The 10591-nt window shown below is 39.8% G+C and overlaps 1 pseudogene; it reads left to right on the top strand.

Annotated features, from left to right (window-relative positions):
• The first annotated feature begins 230 nt into the window (after nucleotides 1-230).
• On the top strand, nucleotides 231-1092 carry LOC100402169 (cell division cycle-associated protein 7 pseudogene; annotated as a pseudogene).
• The last annotated feature ends 9499 nt before the right edge of the window (nucleotides 1093-10591 follow it).

Genomic DNA, 10591 nt, shown 5'->3' with positions numbered 1-10591 from the left:
CAGCATGGATGCTCACGTGCCGCAAAAGGATCTGATTAAAGAACTTAGACAACTTCAGATATGTGAAATTGATTTCCATGGAAACCTAGTCATGCTCTGATGACAATTGTGATGGCGTTGCTGCCAATAATTTTGCAAACATGAGGCTTCCCAGTCAGTCTGGGAAGGCCGTAGGACCCGCACTCAGTGCAGACACTTGACCTCTCAGGATGGTAATGAAGCTTCCAGTGTGAAATAACAGGGAAGCAGCCCACAAAAAAGCAGAGCCTCCCCCCCCAAACCTCAGAGAATTCTGTGACCAATTCCAGTTCCGATTCCAAAGATAAAGGAGGCATGAGTTTTTTGGAGAAAAAGTCTTTCAATATAAAGCATAGCAATGTCTGGAAAACACATGTCAGAAATAGAAAGCTTCCTGGGCTTGTTCCTTAGAAGACGTTCCCTCCCAGGCTCCAACTCACAATCAAGGACACCCCCAAGGCGTACATTTCCAGGTGTTGCTTCCAGGAAAACCCTGATCCAAGAGCTCCTCTTCTCACCAGGTCCCTTGGCGCTCTATTCACGGAGGACGAGGAAGAAGAGGAAGAGGATAAGGACACGGTTGGTGACAAAGAGCAAGACAATGGATGGCTACGTAAACAAAGATGGCATGCCCAGAATTCATCACGGCAACTCATCCATGACCCTTCTGCATATAATTCACCCAGTGGAAGAAATGACAGAGGAAGAGTTGGAGACTATCTGCAGTAATTCTCCAAAGAAGATATATAAGGATTCTCTGGGCTCTGCTTGTTATCAATGCTGTCAGAGAACTATTGACACCAAAACAAACTACAGAAACCTAGACTGCTAGGGCATTCAAGGCTAGTTCTGCAGCTCCTGCCTTAGAAACCCTTATGCTGAAGAGGTCAGGGATGCTCTAGTGGCACTGCCCACCTTGCTGAGGAATCTGCAGCTGCAGTTTCTGCCTGCAGCAAGATGGATGATGTGCAACTGAAATACATGATCCTGGTGTATTTTGCCAAATATCCTGGCCCTGGGAATGTGCATGCTTACTTGGAAAGTCTGAAAGAGGAATTTGAAATGCAAGCATAGTATCTGCAAAATTCACAGCCTGCCATCCATTCCTCAAATCTCTCTTGTTAACATTTTTGATTTTGTCATTGATTGAAACCCGAGTTAAGAATCTCAGTGATCAGTCTATTGTATAAGAAATGCCAATCAAGTTAATCTGACTAGACGCATGTGTTTTTGTAATATCACAGAAAGTATTTTCCTAGTTATACTTTGTTCTCTGCAGTTTCTTCTCCATTCCCCACCAACCCCCATGTCATACCATACCCCAGTGGTGCTCTCCCACTGCTTAGTTTCTGAATTATTTTTACATGACCATTTTATGGAAGCATAAATGATTCTGTCGGTGTTGAAATAGCCCTGGAATCCACTCTTAAACCCAAGCTTTTAGAAATTCAGTAGCAATATTAACTAGATCTATTAAATTTCAAAGAACTTGTTTACTCAAAAACAATGTGATTTAATGTTCATACTAGTTGACATTTTTAACAAAATCAAGGCACAAAAGTCTTAAGACCAGTGGAAAATTAGGTAATTGTTGCAGAGTAGAGCATATTACTTCAGATGCCTCTCATGAGAATATTTCATATATTGCACTTATTATACAAGTTGTCACAGTTGATATTTAGTTGCTGCTAATTTCTTCTGCCCTAAGCTTAAATGATGCATCCAGCTTACACAATTATGATCCAAAGGTTTGTGGGCAAACCCTGGTTATATGTAAAATTATGATAGAAAAGATGTCTGTGAAAATTACAATGGTGAAACTTCAAGAGTAGGCTTACTTGAATTTTTGGTATAAAGTTTATTTTAGAATAAGTAAGGTATTTCGAGTAAATTGTTGGGCTATTTTGTGTGAAAACTTGGTATTAATAGTCTATAGCTCTTTGCATTTGTTGAAGAAATAAGCTAGGCATGGGGCTCATGTTTAAGTTTTAAGCACTTTTATCATGAGAAAGAAGTGCCTTTTTGGAGATTTGTAACTTTCCACAGTTTGTTAACTTGACATCTCTGCCAAATTAGTTTCTGGGCAGATTTCCTGTGTTGCTGCTCTTCCTGCTCTTTTGCATTTATCAAGCTGTTTAGTAGAGGCGGAATCTAAGTGTTTACATCTCCAGTTTACTTGCTGGGCCCATTCAGTGTTTAATACATAATTGGACCTTAAATCCCTAGGTACAAATACAGCTTTTGATCTGTTATACTTTTATACAAAGGTTATTTTAATAAACATTTTTATTCTTAAAAAAGAAAATGTATGTTTTTATAATTTGGAGTAAAATTATTCATGCACATTATTTATACTAGACACTCATCTCCATAAAGATTCATAAAATTCCCCCCAATTCTACTTCTCATTATTTCCCATAGCCCCCCACTCTGGGGCCATAATATTGCTCTGTTCTTTCCATTCCTCACTTACACTTCCAACCACATCCTCATCAAAAATCTGCCTAGATGTGTTTTTACATTGCAATTTACCTTGCTCACCTCATTTCCCTAAGGTTTCTACTAGTTTCCACTATACCTGGTGGAATCTATATTACAGGTATCAAAATAGCCACATACAGAATCACAACACTTGATAGCATCATGACCCAGAAGGGATTTCAAATTGCATCTCAGTTCCTCTTTGTCTGCTGGTGAGACTGCTGTGTCTATAAATAAATGCATACATGAACTAGATGTGAAGGAGACCTTATTATCTCCAAGCACAAGACTTAAAATATGAACCACTACCCAAGTTCTTCCAATATAGTTTGGCTCTCTGTCCCCACCCATATCTCATGTTGAATTGTAATCCCATGTTGGAGGAGGGGACTGGTGGACAGTGATTGAATCGTGGGTGTGGTTTCTAATGGTTTAGCACCATCCCTCTAGTGCTGTTTGGTGATAGAGTTCTCACTGAGATCAGGTTGTTTGAAAGTGTATAGCACCTCCCTTCACTTTCCCTCTTTTCTGCCAGCTTTGTGAATATGTGTCTGCTTCTGCTTCACTTTCTGCCGTGATTGCAGGTTTCCTGAGGCCTCCCCAGAAGCAGAAGCCTGTACAGTCTGCACAAGTGTGAGCACAATTTAGTCTCTTTTCTTTATAAATTACAGTTTCAAGTAGTTCTTTGGAGCAGTTCAAGAATAAACTAATACAGAAAATTGGTACTAGGAGTGGGGCAATGCTCTAAAGATACAAGAAAATGTGGAAGTGACTTTGGAACTGGGTAATGGGCAGAGGTTGGATGAGTTTGGAGGGCTCAGAAAAAGACAGGAAGCTGAGGGAAAGTTAGAAATTCCTAGAGACTTGTTGAATGGTTATAACCAAAATATTGATAGTAACATGGACAGTGAAATCCAGGCTAAGAAGGTATCAAATGGAGACAAAAAAACTTATTGAGAACTAGAATAAACGTCATTCTTGCTATGCTTTAGCAAAGAGACTGCCAGCCTCCACTCTAGGGAACTTGGAACTTGAGAGAGATGATTTGGGGTATCTGACTCAAGAAATTTCTAAGCAGCAAAGCATTCGAGATGCAGCCTGACTGCATCTAAAAGCCAATGCTCATCTGCATAAACCTGAAATGACCTGAAATTGGAACTTATATTTAAAAGTGAAGTGGAACATAAAAGTTCGGAAAATTTGCAGCCTGGCCATGTGGTAGAAAAGAAAAACTCATTTTCTGGGGAGGAATTCAAGTAGGCTATGGAAATATACATAAGTAAAGAGGAACTGAATGTTAATACCCAAAACAACTGGGAAAATGCCTCCAAGCCATATCAGAGACCTTAACGGATGCCCCTCCCATCACAGGACCTGGGAGGGCACAATGGTTTCCTAAGCCAGGCCCAGGGCCGCACTACCCTGTGCAACCTCAGGACACTGCTCCTTGCAGTCCCAGCCACTTCAGCTCCACCCATGGCTAAAAGGTCCCCAGACATTTCTCAGGCTGCTGCTCCAGATAGTGCAAGCCAGAAGCCACCAAGGCATCCCTATGGTGTTAAGCCTGCAGGTACACAGAGGGCAACAGTTGAGGCTTGGGAGCCTCTGCCTAGATCTCAGAGGATGTATGGAGACATCTAGATGCCCCTAAGCATGGATGGGAGGAGTCTGCTGCAGGGGTAGAGCCCTCATGGAGAATCTCTACTAAGGCAGTGCAGAGGAGATATGTAGGGTTGGAGCCCCGCACAGGTTCCCACTGGGGCATTGCCCAGTGAAGCTGTGAGAAGAGGGCCATCATCCTCCCGATCCCAGAATAATAGATCCACAAACAGCCTGTACCATACACCTGGAAAATCTGCAGGCACAGGGGCTGTACCCTGCAGAACCATAAGTGTGAAGCTTTCCAAGACCTTGGGAGCCCACCCCTTGCATCAATGTGCCCTGAATGTAAGACATGAAATCAAAGGAGATTATTTAGAAGTTTTAGGATTTAGTGGCTACCCTGATAAGTTTGGGACTTACATGGGGCCCGTAGCTTTGTTTTGGCCAATTTCTCCCTTTTGGAAAGGGAGTATTTACCCAATACCTACACCCCCACTGTATCTTAGATGTAACTAACTTGTTTTTTATTTTACAGGCTCATCTGTGGAAGGGATTTGCCTTGTCTCAGATGAGACTTGGACTTTTGAGTTAATGCTGGAATAACTTAAGACTTTGGGGGGCTGTTGGGAAGGCATGTCTGTGTTTTGAAATGTAAGAATGGTATGAGATTTGGGAGGGGCTGGGGTGGAATGACAGGGTTTGGCTCTGTGTCCCCACCTAAATCTCAGGTTAAGTTGTAATCCCCAGTGTTGGAGGAGGGGACTGGTGGGAGGTGATTGAATCATAGGAGTAGTTTCTAATGGTTTAGCACCATCCCCCAGTGCTGTTTTGTGACAGAGTTCTCACGAGATGTGGTCTTTTGAAAGTGCGTAGCACTTCCTCCTTCACTATCCGTCTTCCTCCATGGCACATCCAGCCATGCAGGATGTGCCTCCTTTCTCTTCGCCTTTCACCATGATTGTAAGTTTCCTGAGGCCTCTCTAGCCATGCTTACTGTACAGCCTATGGAACTGTGAGTCGATTAAACCTCCTTATAAATTACCCAGTCTTGGGTATATTTTTATGGTAGTGCAAGAATAGACTAATACATCTTCCTTCCAATTACCTTATGAATTCCCTCTGTAATTCTTCTTCGAAAAAAAAAATGCGAGGTGGGAGCACAGCCTTGCTCTGTGGGGCTCAAAGGAGGACACAAAGACGGGATTTGCCTTCAGCCTTCTTCCTATTTAAAGGACCAGTCTACTACAGGCTTTCACTTTCTTTCTATTTTTCTAATCTCCTTCTCTACTTAATTTATTCCTATATAAGTAGAAATACACATGTAAATCTAGAACAAAATGAAAACATCTAGTCCAATTCTTTCCTATAAAACATAGCTCTGAAGATGTTTAATTGACTTTTTTAAAAGCTCCAAGAATTTTCTACATTCATCAGAAATCTGAAAACAGCTTATTATCCACATTTTCTCACTCAGAATCTAGTGTATACTGAGCAACACAAACTTATCATAAGCCATCTCAAATTATCTCACAATGATCCTGTAAAGTTGTTATTCTTTACTTTTCCAAATAAGTAGCCTTCAGCTCAGTGAGGTGATATACCCACTTAACTAGCAGGTACCAGAGATAAATTTTAAACCCAAGTCTTCAAACTCTCTTGTGCTACTATTGAATTTCTGCCAGTTCTATTTCTTGGACTTGGCTAGCATTGGGTTCAGTGTGAATACATTATCTTCTCCTCTGTCTGTACATTATTCAGAACTCTTACTCATTTGTGTAATTTTTTATTTGAACATTATTATCAGCATATAAGATGAGACTGCCCAGACACTTACTATGCCCCTCGAATGGCCCTTTTCTCCTTTACAATCCACCCAATATTTGTTGGATTTCTGTTGACATTCAGTAGGAATGCTTCTGGCTACGAGTAGCAGACAACCCAGCTGTCAGAGGCTTAAATCATCAGGATATCTGAATTAGGCAAGATTCCAAAGACTCATAGTTTCAAACATTGATGAGAACAATTCAGAATTAATTGAAGTACTTTTATTTTACTAACCCCTTCACTTACTACCAATCTGGCAAAAAAAAATAAAAAAAGTACTAGACCTTAGTGATACAATTTAGTGATTCTCTGATGTCCTCCCTAGTTTTCCAAGAATGTGCCCAAATTTAATGTCAAGTAATAGCGTCAACACAAGGAATTCACTAAGTCAGGGGAGTTCAGAACTGCATGCTCACTGCCTTTGGCACCACTTAGCTGACAGAGAGGACACTGTCAGCACAAAATGGCCTGTCCTACTATCATGTAAGGAGATTCGTATCTCATTAGTTATTTCTGTGTTCTATTCCTCCTGCATCATCAAGCCTGTAACATCTTATCCATGATAACCATGGGGGTAATTTAACAACTGAACAATATCTTTAAAAATCCAGGCTAAAAACAACCTCTCAAAAAATTGAGGCTTTTTTCATAATTACGCTTCATCTACCACCATCTATCAGCTTTTTATGTTCCTATGTGTCATGTCAAGGTCACAAATTAAGCTATGAACATCAGTCAGAACATCCCAAATAGGACAAAATGTGCAAGGGGTACAATTTTTTTTCTCTTGCTTGCATTTTTATTAAAGCAGAAAAATCTTTCCGAGATCTCCCTATCAGACCTCTAATAATAGATCATTGGGCCGAACTGAGTCACATGACCACCCCAATTGCAAAGGTGGTCAGGAAAGAGAAAAATCTGGCACAAAAGAAGAGTAACTCCATGACTGACTTAGACCAAGGCTGATTCAATCTCTGGGGTAGGGACTTAACCTCTCTGACCAAAATGTGGGTTTAGTAATAAGAAAGTAGAGAAAAATGGCTATTGGTTAGACACAAACAAGGTCTGCCACGCAGACATGCCATATAACATGTATTACATTTTTTTGCATGACTCGTGACTTGGGAGGAGAATCTGTGTGTTTATATAATTTTAAATAAAACAAAACCCTCCATTCTGTCAAATGTTTTCTCTTGATCCAGCTTTACAAGACAACCAACTTCTGCCTTTGTTTTTCTGTGTTTTGTAATGTCTTTTCAAATCTCTAAGGGGCCTACAATTTTACTGCTCAATTTTGGATTTCACTGTGAATCATTCCACTGGGTATCATGTTAAAAAAGCTTTGCAATCAAATTCCCAGCACACACACATAAACACTTAAAGTCAATTCCAGATGTCACCTGTTATCCTTCATTCTTAAGCTAAATAATTGATGGCCCTTGTACCAAGCTTGCAGATGACAAGTCTTCCAGAGGCTTTCCTGTGGAAGTGGGAAAATGCCTAATTCCAATCAGCAATGGCCCAACTATGGCTAGAATCCATACTCTCCTTTAACTTTTCTTCTGACAGTTACTTTAACCTTTAGGCTTTTATTTTTCCTGCTAATCAATAGCAACCCAGAGTGAATTTCCAAATATTTTCTTGTTTTGTTTCTTCTTCTTTCTTCTCTAAATGAATCTAAAGAATAATTTTCAGCATTTCTGATTTTACTGAATTTTATCGTTTTTTTTCTGTTTTCTCTTTCTTCCAACTCTCTCGTGATTATTCCAGTATTCAATAATCCTTTCCTAATTGAGAAGCCCCCTTATTCAAAATTCAATTATACATTGACTTAATTTTACACTTATGAACTCAAGTCAAAATTTATGACAAGTTCAAAATTAGTGGACTTTTGCTAGAGTAACCATGCTTTGTAGCAAATATTATACATACAATGTGTCATTACTTTTTTGTCTGCACCTCTATACAAGCATTTAATGCAACTCATTATAATTATGGTGGTGGATAGGAAAGTAGAGCATAGGAAAAAATCCTAAAGAATCTATAGTGTGAGGTCTGATAAAGGTAAAATAATTATATACAATTAATAATTAATACAATAATTTAGGTTAAATTAATAATTTGTATTATTAATTGCATACAATTAGAAATGAATAATTTAAGGTAAAAAGAAAATAGGATTTGTATCTGTTGGTATTAGGTTCAGTTGTGTGTAATGGAGACTTTCAAAATATAGTAGCTTAATATAGACATTTATTTCTCTTTCACTGCTTATAACTCATTGGCTATAACTTGATCAGGTGGCCAAAGGCAGTTTATTAGGAAGACTAAGAGATGTAATTATTCAGCTCAGTGTCATTGTGATCAGCCAGCTGAAAGAAAGGTATCCAGGGAGGCTAGGAAATACAGCCCTTTTGTTTGATGGTAATGTGCTTAGATAAATATCTGCAACTGGTTACTTAAGAAGAAGAGAATGGATAGAGGAGAAAATTGGCAATGTCTGCTGCATCACAGGATCTCTATTAAGGGAACAGAGAACATATTTTAACTGCTTTCCCAGTTTTACTTATGATGTGCATCCTTTGAACCTATGCATTCTTAACAGTTAAGGGCAACATCACTCCCAAGGGGGTGAAATTGGTTCTTGGGAGGAGGCAAAAAAGTCTTATATGTATAAGACACAGAAATATATATAATACGTAACAGATTTACAGTATAACTGTGGCATTAAAATTTCATGGGAGAGGCTTTTAGGGAAAACAAATCTCAAAAGTCTCTTTGGGTGGTAGTAGAAAGGATGATAAAAAAGGGTAAAGCAACACTGTTCTAACCTCAAACAGGAGCTTTCAGAAACATATCTCGAGGCCCAGCAAGGAAACATGAGTCTTTTGGCAAAACTTCTTGTTAGTATTCTACAGGCTATATAATGCAACAAATAGAAAGGGCAGTAGTTTCCAATTGGCCTCACCATTCATTTATTCAATGATTACTTTTCAGGAAGTATTATGTTATGTGAAAAAAGATGCTGAGTGTTGGGAACACAGCCAAGAATGCAGCAGGAACCCCTGCCCCATTGGGCTCTCAGGCTGCTGTGGAAGGCCAACTTTGGACATTAGGTGCTACACGGATGGCAGATCACAAGGCCAAGTGTACAAGGCATTTATGCTCAGCTTCTGAATCTGGTTTGTCTTCACAATTTCCTTTATGTTAAGTGACCCAGGCAAATTATTACCCACTATGGGCCATGGTTTCCACCACCTAATACCAACTCTTAAATTTTAAATGCACATTTTTAAACCACCTAATACAGTATTTTTGTGAGGATTCACTAAGACAAGATCACAAATATTATGATCATATGCCAGGTGCTTAAGAAAATGGTATTATTTGTATGATTATCTGGTGGTTTTGTCTTATATATTTTGGATGAATGCATGTTTCTATCTTATTTGAACTTGCTCATATTTGACCAATTGTATCAACTTACTGCTTCCTTCTTCTTTTCCCCTCAACTCATCCTGTAACTTTTCTTTTCTGATGGCTCTGGGACTAGATTCTTCAAATCAACTGGTGATACATATTGTTTGAAAGGCCCAAGGTCCAGAAAATCTAGGGCATGTAATCATTCACACTATTTCATCTGCTCATTTAAAATGTCCATTGATCACACACTAGACTAGCCAGGCTCTATTTTGAATTAGGTGCTAAAGAGACTGGAAAGAATAAAATGGACCCAACTCCTGTACTTAAAAAATGATGAACATTTATAACTGTAAAAAGATCAATAAAAGAAAGAGGAAATATGCTATAGGAACATTTGATGAGGATATCATCTGATAAGAGAAGTCTTTTCTGAATGGTCAAGGTAAGGAAATAAAATTTTAGTAAACGGAAGGAGCTGTACACATCCATGAAAAGAGAAAGAGCAGAGAATGCTGGAAGTGTGTCCAATAAGGAGGGCGCATAGACACACTAAAGCTTGGGGCACTGGTCTCACTCTCTGATTGCTACCATGTTCCAACTCTTCCTGTCCTCCTTCCTATTTGTTTTGTCTCATTAAAATCCCAAAGCTGCCCTGAAAGGAGTTCACCAGCTATGTTTCACTCTCTCTCATGCACACACATTCCTAAGTCTCCTTGCCTCTCTCCAAATTTGCACATATTTTCTTTTTTTTTTTTGAGACAGAGTTTCGCTCTTGTTACCCAGGCTGGAGTGCAACGGCACGATCTCAGCTCACCGCAACCTCCGCCCCCTGGGTTCAGGCAATTCTCCTGCCTCAGCCTCCTGAGTAGCTGGGATTACAGGCACGCGCCACTGTGCCCAGCTAATTTTTTGTAATTTTTATAGGGACGGGGTTTCACCAGGTTGACCAGGATGGTCTCGATCTGTTGACCTCGTGATCCACCCACCTCGGCCTCCCAAAGTGCTGGGATTACAGTCCTGAGCCACCGCGCCCGGCCATATTTTCTTAATTGTCACCATTGCTATCATATGGTCTACCCTTGCTACTCAAAGTAGGGTTCATGGACCAGCATCTCCTGCATTACCTGGCTGCTTATTAGAATGGAGAATTTCAGGTCCCTCCTGAGATCACCCTCTATCCCCATCACACATACAGAATAAATCAGAATCTACAGTTTAACAAAATCCTCAAGTGATTCACGTG

Source organism: Callithrix jacchus, chromosome 1 (assembly GCF_049354715.1).
Source record: "Callithrix jacchus isolate 240 chromosome 1, calJac240_pri, whole genome shotgun sequence".
Lineage (NCBI taxonomy): Eukaryota > Metazoa > Chordata > Mammalia > Primates > Cebidae > Callithrix > Callithrix jacchus.
This window is presented reverse-complemented; position numbering and strand designations above follow the sequence as displayed.